Source organism: Pelophylax lessonae, assembly GCF_965119305.1.
Source record: "Pelophylax lessonae genome assembly, chromosome: 5".
Lineage (NCBI taxonomy): Eukaryota > Metazoa > Chordata > Amphibia > Anura > Ranidae > Pelophylax > Pelophylax lessonae.
This window is the reverse complement of record NC_138772.1, coordinates 354,962,545-354,982,851: the sequence shown is the minus strand read 5'-3', so window position 1 is coordinate 354,982,851 and position 20,307 is coordinate 354,962,545. Positions and strand designations below refer to the sequence as shown.

Below are 20,307 nucleotides of genomic sequence, written 5' to 3'. Positions count from 1 at the left end.
CGCAAGTCGGATCATGAAGATAAAAAGCATGCATGAAGATAAAAAGCCTTCTGTGTGCAGTAGCTGCTCCACCACCCTACCCCCTCCCCCATACTTATGTGAGCCCCACCTCTATCCAGCAATGTCCACGAGTGCCTCGGTCGCCTGGGACTCTCTCTCCCAATTAGCCAAGTCCAAGCAGCGATGCCATTGGCTCCCGCTTCTGTCAAAGTCAGTTAGCCAAACAGGAGAGAGGGGGCGGGGCCGAACCAGGGGTTCGTGTCTGCATGGACACAGGGAGCTGTGACTTGGCTCGCGTGCCCCCAAAACAAGCTTCTTGCTGTGGGGGCACTTGACAGGGAGGGAGGGGCCAGGAGAGCCGAAGAGGGACCCGATAAGAGGAGGATCCAGGCTGCTCTGTGCAAAACGATTTTACAGAGCAGGTAAGTAGGAAAAAAAAAAACAAACAACAAGACTAAGTTTAAGCGCCCATTTACTGTATACTGCATGTGGGTTAGGCAGCGGACGGTTCCCCTTTTGCTGTCATGTAGACCAGGACATTGCTTATTGCCAGGGAAGATGAGAAGCAGATGCCACCAGACAGAATACTTGTTGCATATCCTCTTTACATCATGTGGACTACAGGCAGTGTTTGTCGTCTCACCCCAGTGGCTTAATAAGAACCATTTTGGAGAGTTTGGAATACTAACAATATATTAAAGTAGAACTTAACCCAAAACTTTTTTCGTTTAGAGAATTAGTAAGTTTGGAACTTTTTTTTTTTTTTTTTTTTTTTTAATTGCTGTCCGTGTCTCATTTAGTAACATCTCTGTCACCAAGAAAATCAAAATTTCTATTGTTTTCTGCAGTAAAACTAATAGAAGGGATATTTTCCAATATCTCAATTCCAACAACTGGTGGGATTTCTCCTCACTTAGCTGAAATTTTGTCTCAGCCCATGTGGTATTTTCTATGGCACTAACACATCCCTACTCAGATACATAAAAATAGAAAAAAAAAAAAAAAAAATAGCAGGGTAGATTAAAGGGGTGAGCAGGACAGGGGTTAGCAGGGCAGAGAACAAGGCAAAGGACAGGGTCAGCAAGGCAGTGTAAAGGGGGAGTGGGGTCAGGAAAGCACAATACTGGATCGTCGTGGAGGGAACACTAAAAGGTGGGGGTCAGGGGGATAGAATACTGGGGGTCAGGAGGGCACACAGAGGCTTCGGGAGGACCACACAAAGGCATTAGGTGGGCAGAGAGAGGGGTAGGGAGGACATGGTACTGGGGGTCAGTAGGGTACAACAAGTATTTTCCTGATGCTGAGCTGTACAGGAAAGCTGCTGTGGCACAGCTAGCTGTTCTGGTGTGCTAATCCTGCCGGTCCTCCTCTCTCAGCACATGGCATCACCCACAAGCACATGGCATTACCCACAAGCACATGGCATCACCCACAAGCACATACACTTGAATGAACATACACTTGAAGTGCACAGTGGGATGCAAGCTCAAAATTGCTGCTAGTAAATCCTAGACAGTAGAAGCATTCCCTTCCCGCAGGCGCACATTATTCTGCCTATGATTCAAGGTTTGAGCACTTTTCTGCACTGTTCGCCAATTGGGGATGCGGGGTGAAGAGCACTTGTGGGTCGGCATGACAGAGACTTGATCATGATCTACCGGTCTACCGATAGGTTGCGATCGACGGGTTGCCGCCGACCCCTGTATTAGAGAATACTTCACGTTAAAAAAAAAAAAAAAATACATATATTCTATAAATATTTTAATTTTTTTTAAACTAAGCAACTATGGTCAATTATTATTATTAAAATGGGCTTGCAGATCTAGAAAAGCAGATAATATGCACTTTAAACTGTACACATAATACATATTTGGTTGATGCCTTCGATATTCCTTTAAAAAGATAGAAATATCAAGTTAGCACCTAACTTAAAGATCACTAAACTTCTCATGTCTGCATTCACTCAAACACAATCGATCTACACTGTCAGAAGTTATTTGTGGTATGGGTTATTTGATATCTGAAGATTCCATTTCAGAATGTAATATCTTGAAAATGACAAAAGGACAAGGTCATCTTTCATAATTGCTTGTTACACATTCAACGTCTGATGAGTGGTATTTATTTTGATCAAGAAAATCACCACAAATCCATTTGTAAAATGACACCATTTTTAATTAAACTAAAAACGGAAGCTGATCTCAAGTCGGCAAACAACACGTGGCATTTCAACATCTAATGTCATGTCAATTATTTGTATCCTCAAAGTCAGAAGGTTTAGAATAGAAAGGGACTACAGTCATTCCACTGACCACACTTGCATTAACTTTGCAAAGCAACAGGTGCACTTAAAGCATATCTAAACCCAAAAACAAAAAAATGTTATATACTGTAGATCGAAGGACTTAAGCGGTAAAAATTTAGTTTATTCTTGGAGTTTTGGAAACCCCAAAAAAATAAATTAAAAAAGTGTATTTAAACCAAAAACGTCTTCAGTTTTAGTTAGAGATGGGAAGGGCTATGACCCTAGCTAGTTTTTTTGCTGGTTGTTTCCACATTAAGAGGACTCATGCACTCCCTTTGTCCTTGTAAACAACATAGCATGGGAAAATCCACATTTTTCAGTTGCTACCAGGACAGGAATAGGGGAGAAATTCTGCAATAGAAAGATAAGATTTTTGCCTCACTGTGGAGAAATTTCCTTCTACTTTGTGATGGATATACAAGACAGGAATTGAAGGGCAAATTTCTTCATAGGTAAAGAGATAAAAAAAAAAAAAAAAAAAAAAAACATGACAAAATTTACCTCTTCTTACTCTTACTTCCAAAAGGAAAAAAAAAAAAAAAAAACAGGATTTAGATATAATTGAATTCCATTTCCAACCTGCTCTCTACACTCATATCTGCTCTTCCCTCCCGGCTGCACCATTCCACTGCCACAGTGAAGTGAAACAGAGTTATGCTCAAAAGGGAGATGCCAAAATGATGTGGGACTATTGCAAGGCCACACAAGACTTATTTTTACTGCAGCAGGAGACAAAAAAGTGAGTGACCAAACAAATATAGATACACATTATATATATATATATATATATATATATATATATATATATATGTGTGAAGTGTATAAGCAATGTGAGCACAAGTGCACTTTAAATTTGCCTAAATTTATTTGCCTTTATAAAAAGGTGTAAAGCGAGGTTGTCATTACCCCCTTCATGATCAGGCCGTTTATTTGCCATTTGGCACAGTGCTGCTTTAACTGGTAACTAAAGAAGAGCTTTCCTTTGGTGGTATTTGATCACCACTGGGGTTTTTATTTTTTTGTCATAAGACTGAAAATTTTGAAAAAAATAAATAAAATTATACCTTCTGCTATAAAATATATCCTTCTGCTACAAAATATATCCAAAAAAAAAAAAAAAAAAAAAAAAATCATAAATTTAGGCCAAAAGTATTCTGCTTTTTTTTAAAAAAAAAAACAGAACAAAATCCCAATAAGTGTATATTAATTGGTTTGTGTGAATGGGATAGTGTCTACAAACTTTGGTATAAATACTGGAATTTTTTTTTTTTTATACTAGTAATAGCAGTAATCAGCAACTTATAGTGGGACTGATAGTGTGGCGGGACAATCTGACACTAACTGATGCGGGGGGGGGACTGATTAACTGAAACGGACATCACCAGTAACACTAATACAATGATCAGTGCTAAAAATAAACACAGTCACTGTACAAAAAAAAAACAAAATACGGCACATCGCTGCCATCTCTAGAGAGCCCTGTGTTGTTTACCCTGCACAGGGCTCTCTGGTCGTTTGGCTCAGCGGGTCCCGGCCATAAATAAGCTTGTGCTGCAGCAAATAATAGCTCAAGCTTCCAGGTGCGTGAGTACATGCGCAAGTGGACCCGGAAGAAAGCCATGATGTACAGGTACATTACGGAGCCTGTAAAAGCTTACCTGCTGCAGTATATATACTGCGGCAGGTTGGCAAGCAGTTAATATTTGCAAAATTGACAGGTGGTAGTTTCCCATAGCGACACAGGGGGATGGGGAGAGGAACCACAAATTTTGTTGAGGAAAGCAATCAGCTGACACACTTGTGTGGCCTGGTCATCAGACACTGTAAATAATGCATCTTGGGAGCACGTTAACTGCACTAGTCCACCAGAAATGACTATCAGGTGGAAGGCTTTTTTTTTTTTTCCATTTTTTTTTATTTTTTTACCAATAATGCATAAAATCTCAACTTCGTTTATATTTAAAAACTCTAAATATATGTAGAGGTTAAAGTTTTAAAGAAAAATTATCACAATCACCCTATTGTTTTACAGATTTAAATATAGTGTGTTTTGGAAGAAAAAAGTCATTTTTTAATGGAAAAAATAAAAAAGGGGAACACTATTGTTATTGCCCTTGGTGACACATTGGTTTAGTGGTTTGATTTACCGTACCTAGAATAAGAATAAAACAAGAAATCTGATCAATCATTATGGGCAACAACTTCCCATTTGTTTCCCTTATCTTTCATCCTGTTTTTATTTCCAAAAAAATACAGCATCAAAGAATAAAAGCCATGTAGAAAGGGTAAGGGTTGACACGAACCATTTAGAGAAAAAAGTCAATACATGTAGAAAATGAGCAAAAGCAGAGTTTGAAAGAATAAAAGCCACAACGGCACATGAGCATATTTCTGAGGAAGAAAAACATTTTGTACTTGCAAGTTCGCAGGTATTATTTTACCTAATTTTCATTTTCAAAGTTGCAGTAAACTAAGCAGTGGCACTTTCTATACGACATGGATGTATTATAATAGATATAATTAAATGTGAAAGACTTCCCATTCAAACTTCACCTTTACACCCACACATTGATCTTGAATACATTTCATCCTGATTATACATAAAATGCACTAGTTTAGCTAACTTTTACAGTTGTAACAACTTGGGAAGCAAGTCTATTTCACTAGGTTTTAACCACTTGAGCTTCGAAAGGTTTTACCCCCTTCATGGACAGAGCATGTTTTGCTGTTCAGCACTGGGCTACTTTAACTGGCTATCGTGCAGTCATGCAACACTATACGCAAATGAAATCTTTATCATTTTTTTTCACACAAATAGAGCTTTCTTTTGGTGGCAGTTGATCACCACTGGGTTATTTACAGACACAAAAATTGTGAAAAAAAATCCCAATATTTTCTACTTTCTGGTATAAAATATAACCAAAAAAAAAAAAAACTTCATAAATTTAGGCAAAAATAGATTCTGCTACATATCTTTAGTTAAAAAAAAAAATCTAAGTGTATAATAATTGTTTCTTTGCAAAAGTAATAACAAACAATGATTATATATATATATATATATATATATATATATATATATATATATATATATATATATATATATATATACACACACACACAGTGGGTACGAAAAGTGTTCAGACCCCCTTAAATTTTTCACTCTTTGTTATATTGCAGCCATTTGCTAAAATCATTTAAGTTGATTCTTCTTCCTCATGAATGTACACATAGCACCCCATACTGACAGAAAAACACAGAATTGTTGACATTGTTGCAGATTTATTAAAAAAGAAAAACTGAAATATCACATGGTCCTAAGTATTCAGACCCTTTGCTCAGTATTTAGTAGAAGCCCCCTTTTGATCTAATACAGCCAGGAGTCTTTTTGGGAAAGATGCAACAAGTCTTTCACACCTGGATTTGGGGATCCTCTGCCATTCCTCCTTGCAGATCCTCTCCAGTTCTGTCAGGTTGGATGGTAAACGTTGGTGGACAGCCATTTTTAGGTCTCTCCAGAGATGCTCAATTGGGTTTAAGTCAGGGCTCTGGCTGGGCCATTCAAGAACAGTCACGGAGTTGTTGTGAAGCCACTCCGTTATTTTAGCTGTGTGCTTAGGGTCATTGTCTTGTTGGGAGGTAACCCTTCGGCCCAGTCTGAGGTCCAGAGCACTCTGGAGAAGGTTTTTGTCCAGGATATCCCTGTACTTGGCCGCATTCATCTTTCCCTCGATTGCAACCAGTCGTCCTGTCCCTGCAGCTGAAAAACACCCCCACAGCATGGTGCTGCCACCACCATGCTTTACTGTTGGGACTGTATTGGACAGGTGATGAGCAGTGCCTGGTTTTCTCCACACATACCGCTTAGAATTAAGGCCAAAAAGTTCTATTTTGGTCTCATCAGACCAGAGAATCTTATTTCTCACCATCTTGCAGTCCTTCAGGTGTTTTTTAGCAAACTCCATGCGGGCTTTCATGTGTCTTACACTGAGGAGAGGCTTCCGTCGGGCCACTCTGCCATAAAGCCCCGACTGGTGGAGGGCTGCAGTGATGGTTGACTTTCTACAACTTTCTCCCATCTCCTGACTGCATCTCTGGAGCTCAGCCACAGTGATCTTTGGGTTCTTCTTTACCTCTCTCACCAAGGCTCTTCTCCCCCGATAGCTCAGTTTGGCCGGACGGCCAGCTCTAGGAAGGGTTCTGGTCGTCCCAAACGTCTTCCATTTGAGGATTATGGAGGCCACTGTGCTCTTAGGAACCTTAAGTGCAGCAGAAATATTTTTGTAACCTTGGCCAGATCTGTGCCTTGCCACAATTCTGTCTCTGAGCTCTTCAGGCAGTTCCTTTGACCTCATGATTCTCATTTGCTCTGACATGCATTGTGATCTGGAAGGTCTTCTATAGACAGGTGTGTGGCTTTCCTAATCAAGTCCAATCAGTATAATCAAACACAGCTGGACTCAAATGAAGGTGTAGAACCATCTCAAGGATGATCAGAAGAAATTGAAAGCACCTGAGTTAAATATATGAGTGTCACAGCAAAGGGTCTGAATACTTCGGACCATGTGATATTTCAGTTTTTCTTTTTTAATAAATCTGCAACAATGTCAACAATTCCGTGTTTTTCCGTCAATATGGGGAGCTGTGTGTACATTCATGAGGAAGAAGAATGAACTTAAATGATTTTAGCAAATGGCTGCAATATAACAGAGTGGAAAATTTAAGGGGGTCTGAATACTTTTCGTACCCACTGTACATACTGGAATTTACGCAGCTATGACACCATACTGATAATGGTAGTGATCAGCGACTTATAGTGGGCCTATGATGGTGTGGGGCCTAGCAGACGCTTGCTGGGAGGTACACTGACTGACACCAATAGTGACACTAATATAGTGATCAGTGCTAATATACACTGTCACTATACTAATTACACTGTCTGGGAAGGGGTTAACATCTAGGGGTAAAAAAAGGGTTAACCGTGTGCCTAACAATGTGTAGTGTGTGCTGCTTTTACTTATCTGTTTTTTTCTCCCTGTAAAGCAGCCAGATCGCTGTTTACTGCACACAAAGTTCTGTGTTTGTGTGATTGGACACAGAAGATCAGCTGACTTTAGCCAAGATCATTGGCTGCAATCAGCTGCCAAACTTGTGTTGTGCCCAATCATAGTATGGGTCAGCAGGGGGCACGCGCATGCATGCCCCAAACCTGAAAGAAAAGGCAACAACGTACCAGTACATCGCCCGGCCTGCAGCTGCTGCCCAATTGCAGTAAAACTACTGTGGGTGTGCGGGAAGTGGTTAATGAAATGGTTCTGTAACAGTCCACAGAAAATAAGAGTTGAGTTTGACAGAGGAGTTCTATTTCTGCGAAACAAATTAAAGCTGCAGGTCAAGTACTGATAAGGTTATAGAAACCGTGGAAGACCATTAAGGGACCACATCCACATTTTAATTCTACAGTTGAGGTAAAATTCTCGCTTTAGGTACTCAAGCTTTGATTTTTGTTTCAGCCAAAGCACATATATCCAGGCTTGCTTGAAACATTACCTTTCCTGATGGTGGTATCTTCTAGATCTGAGATTTTAGAATTTATGGGGGCACTGGGTGCCTCAACTGCAGCCCTCAAAGGACCAAAGGGCAAACACAATATTCAGCATATGTATTGCTATATATTGCTACAGAGGATTGTCAGAAACTGCAAACATACTGGAGGGGGATACTCAAAGACTATAGACATACTATAGAAACCTACTGCAAGAGGCAGTTAGGACTGTGGACATGGGACGGATAGAGAACTATCATTACAGACCGTTTGCTGTACCCAATGCTCATACTTCCACTACTAGGGTCTAGAAAATGGACACACAGCAAGGACCACAAGTTGGGCCTCCAAAGGCTTTAGACATTGGAGTTGTCAGGGCACTATTATTTATGGGTAATTTTTATTCTATCCACTTTTCAGATGACAAGAGCATTTCCTCTCCATAATGGTTCGGAGTGAGTTTTATGCTCACCAAAGAAATCTGTCCAGGAACACTAGGGTATCTAGTAAAGGAGATATATATATATATATCTATATATATATAGATATATATATATATATATATATATATATGTATATGTATAAGAAGTAATGTAATATAACATTTTTAACAAAAGGTTTACTAATTATATATATATATATACACACACACACACATATACACACACACATACTGTACATGCATGTTATATGTCCCACATGTTATTCCCCTATACTGTAGATTTCAACACACCCTAAATCCTATCCTTTCCAACAAACCGTGAAATAGGATTAAAGACCTCTCATTGCTGCAAACAAAATTCAGGGTCTGGCAAGGTTTACAACCTGAGGTTATTTTCGTTCATCTAACAGCCATCACTACTTTAAAGTCCGTGCAGGAATCGAAGACAGACAGTATTCTCGACGGCTGATAAAGGTATACAGGAACAGCCAAAAGTTATCCAAGAAAAAAAAAAAAGTGGTAAAGTTCTAAAAGTACATTCAGTTTAGTCTAATCAAATTTCCATCCAATCCACTGCAACCAGATTTCAGTGATATCCTCAAAATGTAGGGTGTTTGGATCTACTGAATTCATTACAGAATAATTTCCTTTCTCTCTCTGCCTGATGTACACCTCTCCAGTATTGACAATAGGCGAGCAATAGTTTCACTGGTTACCAGGGAGTGCCTTGGCCTAGGGCACTATACCTATGCCTGGATTAAATCCTTAAGTTCTAAAAAGATAGGCTCTGTGTGCATTTCATTTTTTTTTTTTCTGACTGGAGTGTATTTCTAACTCAAAGTATATTTTTCATTTAATAACCTCAGAAAATAATTAGGAAAAGTCTATATCAATTTGCTTGTCTTGTTGCAGTGTCACCTGGTCACCAACTCATTTCTAGTGTTTCAATGGATTCTCCGTAAAGCTTTCCAAGTGTGGGGAAATGTGATCATTTAGAAAGTAAAGACATCACCCTTGACAGAGCTCGCTTTCAACCAACACATATATCCAGTATTGTAGACATGTTAGGAAATCTCTCAATTACTGTCTAAGAGGCAATACTGCACAGAATTATCCTCATTCATCTCTTCAACAGAGATAAAAAAAAAAAAAAAAAAAAAAAAAAAAAAAAAAAAAAGAATATCTGAGAATTTCATCCTACCCAACTGCTAGCATTCCTGGTCTCAAGGTTTGCCATTACAAACGTTCATGAACAAAGATCATTGCATGGTAATGCTTGAAAGGCTGTATGAAAAGCAATATTCATGTTTTATGGGCTGAAATTAAACTTGTTAGGGTTAAGAAAAGTCCAAAAACTTTTTTGGTTCACCAAATGCACAAAACCGGATGTGAAGATTAAAGGAAACATGTTACAGAAATATGGGCCTGCCATTATTTGCCTGAATGTCTCAGGCTTTAAAGCGGAACTGAACTCTCTCAAATACATTAATTATTTTAATCCTTATGCTGGTAGCATTTGTAAATTGATAGGAAGATATAAAAAATACTTGTTTTGTCCTTTTTTAAAATTTCTTCAGTGGCTTTCTGGTTTCTGGCCTAGGCCAGGTAGTTTGAATGGCCCCATGTGCTTGTATGCATGCCTGACAACGTCGGGGCAAGCTCTGAGACGAAAAATGGTGTCCTGGGGGTATTTCCTCCCAGACCTAGACCAGGGCATCAATGAGCTCCTGAACAGTCTGAGGTGCAACCTGGCGGCGTCAGATGGACCGAAACAATGTTGCAGGGGTGTTCTATTGGATTTAGGTGAGGTGAGCATAGGGGCCAGTCAATGGTATCAATGTCTTCATCCTCCAGGAACTGGCTGCACACTCTCGCTACGAGGCCAGGAATTGTCGTACACCAGGAGGAACCCAGGACCCACTGCACCAGCGTAGGGCCTGACAACGGGTCAAAGGATTTCACCCCAATACCTAACGGCAGTCAGGATGCCATTGTCTAGCTTGTAGAGGTCTGTGCACCCCTCAAATGGATTATGCCTCCCCAGACCATCACTGATCCACCACCAAACCAGTTATGCTGAACAATGTTACAGGCAGCATAACATTCTCCACGGCTTCTCCAGACCCTTTCACGTCTGTCACATTTGTTCAGGGTGAACCTACTCATCTGCGAAAAGCACAAAAAGCGCCAGTGGTGGACCTGCCAATTCTGGTATTCAATGGAAAATGCAAATCGAGTTCCACGGTGCCATGCAGTGAGCATGGGGCCCACTAGAGGACAACAGGCCTTCAAGCCACCCTATGAAGTTTCAGATTATTTGTTTAGAGACAGTCACACTAGTGGCCTGTTGGTGGTCATTTTGTGGGGCTCTGGCAGTGCTAATCCTGTTCCTCCTTGCACAAAGGAGCAGATACTGGTCCTGCTAATGGGTTAGGGACATTCTACAGCCTTGTCCAGCTCTCCTAGAATCTCCTCCATGCTCTTGAGACTGTGCTGGGATATATAGCAAACCTTCTGGCAATGGTAGTTATTGATGTGCCATCCTGAAGGAGTGGGACCGCCTGTGAAACCTCTATAGGGTCCAGGTATCGCCTCATGCTACCAGTAGTGACACTGACCCTAGCCAAATGCAAAACTAGTGAAAACATTCAGAAAAGAGTAGGGAATAAAAAGAGTAGGGAATAGAAATGGCAATGGCCTCCACACATACAACCATTCCTGTTTTGGGGGTTGTCTCGTTGTTGCCCATCTAGTGCACCTGTTAATTTCAATAATACCAAAGCAGCTGAAACTGATTAACAACTGCTACTTGACTGGCCAGATCAATATACCAGGAGTTTAATGATCCTATACTCGGATTGAAAAAAAGTGTTCCTTTAATTTTTTTTAAACCCGTTTTTTTTTTTTTTTTTCATTTTGAATAGGGCCGGTTAAGGACTAGGATGGAAGTTCTTATTTTTTTGGTTTTGTGGTCTGGGTCCCTGCTAAGGGGATTAACTCTATTTGTCCTATCACTGTCACTGGGGCTAAAACGAAAGAAAATGTAAGATTTTGAGTTGTCATCAGAACAAAAATAGGGGGGGGAATCTTCTAACGGGGACATCTGTCATGCTAACAACTAAGTGGAGTTTTACATCTCTTCAGAAAGATTTGCTATTACTTACTCATGTATCTAAAGAACAAGAAAGAAGTTAAGGGAAATCTCCTGAACAAGACATATGGCAAAGAAAAAAAAAAAAACGGATATGGATACCTTCCCAAATCAAAACCAAATCAAAACCCCAATCCAAAAAATTTCTGCCTTTAGATATATTTTAATTGAGTCCATGTCTGCATTTTAAATGCACCATCATTGAAAACATCATTAACATACGTAGCAGCCCTGGCATATACAAAAATCAAATCAACATTTTTGTAAATGCATTATTGATTCCAAGTTCTTAGTCTCCACAGGTCCACGATGTCTCACAGTGGATGGCAGAATGCATATAGGTTGCACGGAATTAGACTGTATTGGCAAAACAGGGCCAATAAAGGCTTACAAGTACAATTGGCTTTCCTCCATATTGCCCAATAAAGAGCCCCTACAAGGTCCAAGCCTTGTCTAATTCTTGCAAGAGATTCTGAAATTCTCACTGCAATGATCATGCCATATTAGCTGGTATTTAATCGGTTTGTATAAAGGAAGAAAGGGGTGACCGTAAGCACAGAGTTAGGCAAGTCTTCTTTCAGTCCATGCTCAGTTTCTCCAGCCAGTACACACTCACTGGCCACTTTATTAGGTACACCTTGCTAGTACAGGGTTGGACCACCTTTTGAATTGGAGTACACTAATTGTCCTGTTAAAAAAAAAAAAAAAAAACAACAACTAGTGGGGAGATGATTTAAGCTTTGTGACATGGTGTATTATCCTGCTGGAAGTAGTCATCAGAAGATGGCTACACTGTAGTCATAAAGTGATGGACATGGTCAGCAACAATATTTAGGTAGGCCGTGGCATTTAAACAATGCTCGATTGTTACTAAGGGGCTCAAAGTGTGCCAAGAAAAAATATCCCCCACATCATTACTCCACCAGCCTGAACCGTTGATACAAGGCAGGATGAATCCATGCTTTCATGTGGTTTACGCCAAATTCTGACCCGACCATTTGCATGTCGCAGCTAAAATCATGACCCAACAAACCAAGCAGCATGTTTCCAATCTTCTATTGTCCAATTTCGGTGAGCTTGTACAAATTGTAGCCTCACTTTCCTGTTCTTAGCTGACAGGAGTGGGACCCAGTGTGGCATTATGCTGCTGTAGTTCAACTGCTTCAGGGTTTTATGTCTTGTGCGTTCAGAGATGTATTCTGCATACCTTGGTTGTAATGGGTGGTTATTTGAGTTACTGTTCCCATTCTATCATCTCAAACCAGTCTGCCCATTTGCCACTGACCTCAGACAACAAGGAATTTTCGTCCACACAACTCCCACTCACTGGATATTTTCTCTTTTTCGGAACAATCCACAATCTCTATAAAACCTAGGAGTTGGTTGTGTGCGTGAAAATGCCAGTAGATCAGCAGTATTTGAAATACTCAGACCAGTCTACCCAGCACTGACAACCATACCATGTTAAAAGTCACTTAAATTCCCTTTCATATTCTGATGCTTGGTGTGACAGGAGTCACTTTGAGAAGGGGGGTTGTGGACCCCAAATTCCTTTAAAGAGGTTGGGAGGCACTATGTCCAGCCTTGTGTGGCTTTCTTATGTTTAAATCACCCTGCATATTTTATGGATGCAGGGTGACCAGGAGGGTGGTGAACACTGACACTATGGTTTGGACTACTACAAATGGGACAGTCATATTCATTACCAGTATCTCTCAGGAAATATGGAGATCCATCTTATTCCTATACACTGTAAGGCACAGGAAGCAAAACTCCTAATTTGGGCGTCCAGGAAATGGGAGAGACACCGTGTCTGCAAATTCAATGTGTATTAGCTGCAGAGAGAGGGGGGGAGTTGTTTCCAGCAGCCCCCTCCTAAAGAATGTCCACTGATTAAGTGCTTTTGTCTAAAATAGGACAGTATGTTAATAGGGTCTGAGACTATTGATAAGTATGTTAATGAGCTCACCTGTCTGTAATTACACAGTCATTGTTCATGTGGTATTCTCAAAGTATATATAAGTGTTGTGTTTCTTTCAATAAATGAGAAGAGAGTTACTCTTGATCGAACCTCACTACAGAGCCTTGTCTCGTACTTGGGGGGGGGGGGAATTATTGATGTGCTTCATGTATGGCGGATTGGAGTGGTCGATAGCTGTCCGGGAGTGGATATTTCTAGACGACGGTAACCCCTTTCATACTTTGGGGTGTCGTAACACTTGGTCTGCACTTCAGCAAGTCGTCTTCACCACGTCTAGATGCCTAAATGCATGGAGTTGCTGACGTGTGGTTGGCTGATTAGCAATTTGTGTCACCAAGCAATTGAACAGGTGTACCTAATAAAGTGGCAGGCGAGTGTACATGAATGTTGGTCTCGAAACTACAGCTTCCAAAATCAACACATCAGACTTTTTGATTTCAATCTTATCAGTTAAAAATAAAAAAAATGACTGTCACAGCAAGTTATGGGATGTATAAGAAATATGAAAATTTGTAAGTCTACAATGACAGTTTTATTATATAATATCAGAGTATTGAGAATTGCTGTTTCCATGGTGAGTATACAGGCTCTAGTCTAGACAATAAAAAGCAACAGCGGTTTTAGGACTTCTAAGAACATACAATAAGAAGACTGGGAAAGTGGAAATGTGAATGGACAGCAGAAAAAAGAATAAGAAAGAAGTAAAGGAATTTTAGATATACAGTAAATCAACCCAAGCAGACCAAATGTGCCAACCTTGTTTTATAGCGGCAGCATAGCCCCTATAAACAGTCTAATACCCTATTTTAAACCAAATAAATCTGAGATGTGTGTGATGTAAGGACTCAAACATCTGACATCTCTCCCATGGAATGTATACAGACTCTTTGCCTTGCTGTGAAAGACATCATCCAAGCTTAATTATTAATAACAGTGATCTCTGTTGTAGGTGCCAGTATTTGTAAAATTATAGCTCCATTCAAGCAGTGTAAATATAAGTCAAGTCTTAAAGCGGTGTTCCAGCTGGGGAAAAAATAAAAGTCAGCAGCTACAAATAATGTAGCTGCTGACTTTTAATATATAGACACTTATCTGTTTGCAATGTCAGCACCCCAGCCGATTTTCGGATTGGCTGCCTGGTGCTGCCACCGCCATTTTTTTGTCATTTTAAAAAGGGAAACCTGCAGTAAAGCCTTTTGGCTTCACAGCCAGTTCCCTAATGCGCATGCGCGAAATGCACTGTGCATTCTAATTGGCTCAGTGGCAGGGGGAAGGAGGAGGAGGGGGGCCGAATTCCTGAGAATGGCGCTGCGTGGGCTGTCTCCCAGAAGTGGGGAAGGGTACTTGTCAAAAACAGGTGCCTGTTCCCCCCCCCTCCCCCCCTAAAAAGAGGAGGAGGGGGGGAGCAGATGAGAAGTTCCATTTTTTGGGTGGAACTCCACGTTAAAGTAGAACTAACTTATTTTTTTTTAATAAAATATAAATGCAATATGTCTAAATATAACTAGAATGAGCCTTCTATAGCGCTCTCTTCATTTGTTTCATATTTTAAATGCAAGCTCTCATCTGCGTCTCTCAAACTTACGATTCTAGGGTGGCTATGATTGTTCTCCATGCCCTACTTGTGTATGTGAACGTAGCCACCCTTTCCTGCTTTCCCCAAAGATGGACTGCACATCTATATGCACACAGAGTAAAAAGGTATACTTGATATTTTACAGCGATTAAGAAAAAAAAAAAAGTTAGTGTGTCACTAACAGGTAGCGCGGTGATAATACAAACAAAAAAATATTCATAATAAAGTAAAAGTCCATATAATGTAAAAACACCCGGTTCTGTTCTTCGCGCTGATAACATAATGTGCCAATGCTCTATACACATAAAATAAGTGAAAATCTACTTTTCCAAGCCTCCACCAGGGCCGCTAACGCCTGATCGCTCCAAGTACCAAGATATTGATGGGGAATCTGGTCTCTTCCAACATCCCGACATCCCTTGGCCGGAGTTCAGCCCCAGGACCCCTCCCCACCCGGGCATGTAGGCATCTGTCATAACCATTGTCCAGTACAAGGGGAGAAAGGACTTACCCTGTAGCAAGGTCAGGGTGCACAGCCTCCAGACCAGAGAACACTTTGTTGCCTAACTCAGAAAAATCATCTTGTGCAGAGACTTGGTATACGTGCCCCATTTGACCAGAATCTCCTTTTGAAGGACTCTCATGTAGAAGAATACAAATGGGACCACCTCGAAGGTGGACACCATCAGGCCCAACACTCGCATGCACACCCAAAGGGACGACCGCGTGTGGGCTAGCAACAGTTGAATCGCAGAATGTAACTTCTGCAACTTTTCCCAAAGGAAGGAACACTCCAGCTAGAGCTGAATCCAGAGCCAGCCCAAGAAAATCCAATTTCCTGGTCGGAACCAGGGCAGACTTCCAAAAATGTAGACGCCACCAGAGCTCCTGCAAAGGCTGGAGAGTAATTTCCACATCGACCGTCAGAGCTGAGCTCTGCTCACAAGAGGAGGTCGTCCAGGTATCCCAGCACAGCAATCCCCCGCTGATGCAGCAACGGCAAGACCTGGGCCAACACTTTTGTGAAGAACCCAGGAATGGAGGCTAGACCAAAAGGGTAACGCCAAAAACTGATAGTGCTCCTTTTTCACAGCGAAGAAGAGGAAACGCTGATGCCGGGTGCAAATTGGAATGTGCAGTACGGCATCTTTGAAGTCTAAAGAAGCCAGGGAACCCCCTTGATGCAGGGATGCCACCACCGTCTGAAAGGACTCATCCTGAATTATTGCACCCGCACAAAGCGGTTCAGGGCCTGAGGTACAGAATCGGACGATCTTGCCCTCCCTCCTGGGAACCATGACAGTCATCATATTGGGGGGACTTCAATTATCCCGACATTAAATGGGAAGAGGGGACTGCACACTCACAGAAGGCCCGTCTATTCACGGAAACCTTACAGGATAACTACATGTCACAGTTGGTGCATTCTCCTACTAGAGAAGATGCAGCCCTGGATCTATTGATCACTAATGACCCAGACCTAATCTCGGAGGTAGGAGTCCAGGACAACCTGGGCTCTAGCGATCACAGGATGATCACATTTAGTGTAAATAATACAACAAGGCAAGTGGGGAACATAAGAACCCTAAACTTCAGAAGGGCAAACTTTCCAAAATTGTGCTCATTGATGGAAAGGGTAAACTGGGACCAAACCCTGGGATCACTGACCACAGAGGAAAAATGGGAATGCTTTAGGAACATATTAAAAAAATTAATCTTGCAGTGCATTCCTATGGGAAATAAATTTAGAAGAGACAAAGCCAAACCTGGCTGGCTAAACTGTAACGTTATAAAAAGCTTACTAGGGGAAAAAAATGGCCTTCAAGAAATATAAATCAGAGGGCACTGTATCGGCTTTCGAGCAATACAAGGAGGCAAATAAGAAAAGTAAACACGAAATCAAAATAGCTAAAATCAACTTTGAGAGACAAATAGCGGAGGATAGTAAAAAAAAAACCCAAAGAAATTCTTTAAATATATCAACCGCAAAAAAACTAGGGCAGAGCATATTGCACACATAATTAACAATGATGGGAGGATGGTTACAGAGGACACTGAAAAAGCAACCATGTTGAATTCTTTTTTCTCGTCAGTCTTTACACAGGAAAAGGAAGGGTACACTGACCATGACTGTATGGCTAGTAGTAATACACAGGTCTTGCCGCTATGGCTAACAGGGTGAAATTAGGGAAAGGCTGGATAAACTTAACACAAACAAAATCACCAGGCCCGGATGGCGTACATCCGAGAGTACTCAAGGAACTCAGTAAGGTTATATCTAGACCAGCCTTTTTCAACCAGGGTGCCCAGGCACCTTGGTGTGCCTTGAGGTTTCCTCAGGGGTGCCTCAGCAAAATGCCCCAAAACTTTCCCAAAAAGGTGTATAAAAGGCAGCGGGTGGATGAAGCCTGCCTTTTAGTTACACAAAGCCATGAGTTTTCATTGTGCACCATTACGACCCTCTAGCTGCCAACCTGCTAAAAATGAATGACATCATCAGTTGATAAGGAGGATGTCAGTTGCCTGCGTAGCATGCTTGTTTGACCCTGCCCTGCTTCTCTCCATAAGTTTTGGGGTCACATTAGCTGAGCAATGGAGAAAAACTTAGGAAAAAGAGAAACCTTGGAATACTAGTCAGTACTAACTTGTACCTCCAACATTGGGCGTCCTACGTGTGCGTATGTTGTTGCATTATATAAAACTATTAGAATAGTTGTTACATTTTAGGATGGAATGCCTCAAGACTGTCCATAAATTTTAAAGAGTGCCTCGAGACTGCCCATAATTTGGGGGTGTGCCTCAACTGAAAAAAGGTTGAGAAACACTGATCTAGACCACTGTTCCTGATCTTTGCTGACAGTATTATGACAGGAAATGTACCGGGGGATTGGAGGAAAGCTAATGTGATACCGATATTCAAAAAGGGGCAGAGGCATATCCCAGGAAATTATAGGCCTGTCAGTTTGACATCGATAGTATGTAAACTTCTGGAGGGGAGGATAAGGGACTATATCGTAGAGTTTGCTAAAGACAACAACATCATCAGCAGTAATCAGCACGGGTTTACAAATGGGCGTTCTTGTCAAACCAATCTCAACATTCTACGAGGAGGTGAGCTGTGAGCTAGATAGGGGGAGACCAGTGGATGTGGTGTACCTGGATTTCGCTAAGGCGTTTGATACAGTTCCCCACAAGCGCTTAATTTATAAAATAAGGTCTGCAGGTATCGACAACAGGGTTTGCTCTTGGATATGGAACTGGCTAAAAGGGCGTGTCCAAAGGGTGGTAATGAACAGCGCATACTCAGACTGGTCTGAGGTGGTAAGCGGGGTCCCCCAAGGCTCAGTCCTGGGACCAACCTTGTTCAATTTATTCATAAACAGCATTGAGGACGGGATCAGTAGTTCGATATCAGTTTGTGCAGATGACACAAAATTGGGCAGGGCAATAACTGCACAGCATGAAGCAGATATCCTACAGAATGACCTGGACAAAATAACGGAGTGGGCAACGACATGGCAAATGAGGTTTAATGTGGAGAAGTGTAAGGTTTTGCACTTGGGGACTAAAAACATAAAAGCACAATACAAGTTAGGGGGGGAACCCTTGGGGGAATCAAAAATGGAGAAAGATCTGGGAGTCTTGGTTGATGATAGATTAGGCAATAGCATGCAATGTCAAGCGGCAGCTACCAAAGCCAGCAAAATATTAGCATGCATAAAGAAAGGGATGTATTCCAGAGATAAGACTATAATCCTTCCACTTTATAAAACTCTGGTCCGACTGCATCTGGAGTATTCTGTCCAGTTCTGGTCGCCAGTCCTCAGGAGGGATGTGTTGGAGCTGGAGAGAGTCCAGAGAATGGCAACTAAACTGATAAGGGGATTGGAGGACCTTAATTATGAAGAGCGTCTGCAATTGCTTGATTTATTCTCCCTGGAGAAGAGACGCCTGAGAGGGACATGATAGCAATTTATAAATATCTCAATGGGGATCTCGGCATAAAAAACAGCTATTCAGTCGAAAAGGGATTGCATGAGGACTCGAGGGCATACAATGTGATTAGAGGAGAAGCGTTTTGACCTCAGGCAACGTGGGGGGTTCTTTACTGTTATGGCTACAAGATTGTGGAATTCTCTACCACAAGAGGTGGTTTCTGCGGGAAGTATAATGGAAGTCTATGCAAGTCGCTCTGAGGTCGCCCCGAAGTAGTACAGGAACCTTTTTATAAGTCGGAGCGACTTGTGTCGCTCCTATTAGAACGGGTCCTGTAGCGGTCAATGGACCGCGAGGGAACGCGACTTGTCAGGCTGACAAGTCGCGCTAATGTGAACTGGCGCTAAAACCCTTGAAAAACGTCCTGACACTGGAACTATCACACCCTGGGACAACAAGTCCTGCCCTGCCCACAACAGAGCTTGCAGCTGATCCGGGGGCAGGTGCAAATTGGAAGAAAGGAACCTTTCCGGAGGACAAAACCTTTTTCTGAAGCCACTGAGGGCTGGAAAAAAAAAAAAAACAAAAAAAAAAAAACTTATGGGCTAAAAAGGAAGTCCCACGCAGCTGGCTGACTCCGAATTATGTCATTCAGGGTAGCCCTGAACAGGCACTTGCCCTGAAAAGGCAATTAAGTTAGGGCCTTCTTGGAGGTTATATCTGCAGACCAACACTTCAGCCACAAAATACGCTTAAGCACCACTGCCAAGACAGATACCATCCAAGGATTCATCATTTTTGTACATTTAAAAAAAATTTTTTTTTTTACATTTACTTTTGTGGAGGGACCCCAAACCCCTCCTCTGCACTTAAAAGCATTCAAAACGCCGGTTTTGAATGCTGTCATTTTTTTCACTCATGACATCACTTCCGGGTTTTTGCATGGAGACCCAATCAGAGCCGAATGCGGCATTGATCGGGTCTTCGGCGGCCATGCAGGCTGGTTGCCGGGGTCTCCCGGAGGGACAGGAGACCCAGACGAGCCGCAGAAGGCGGCGGGAGGGGGCGGACGGCTCCTTGTAATGACAACCGAGCGGCTTCTCAGCCGCATCGGTTGTCATTACAAGACAGCTGACCTTTGGCTATGGACGCCGGTACCGGGGTGATGCCTCTAGCTGCAGGCATCACTCCGGTACAAGCACGTTCCAAAATATCAGTGACCTCGGGGGCGATTGCGATATGTCGGGAAAAGTGCATATCGGCCCTCGATATATCGGCTTTGCTGATAATCGGTCGGATCCCTACCCAGCACCTATAGATAGAGAACACTATAACCCTATGGGACGGCTTGTGGGTGACAAAAGGAACAAATGT

At 41.8% G+C, this 20,307-nt stretch overlaps 1 protein-coding gene across 2 annotated transcripts in view; it reads right to left on the bottom strand.

Moving 5' to 3' along the window:
• Positions 1-20,307, bottom strand: part of SLC66A2 (solute carrier family 66 member 2) — a 217,625-nt gene that overhangs the window by 83,038 nt on the left and 114,280 nt on the right. The gene's annotated exons all lie outside the window — the stretch shown is intronic.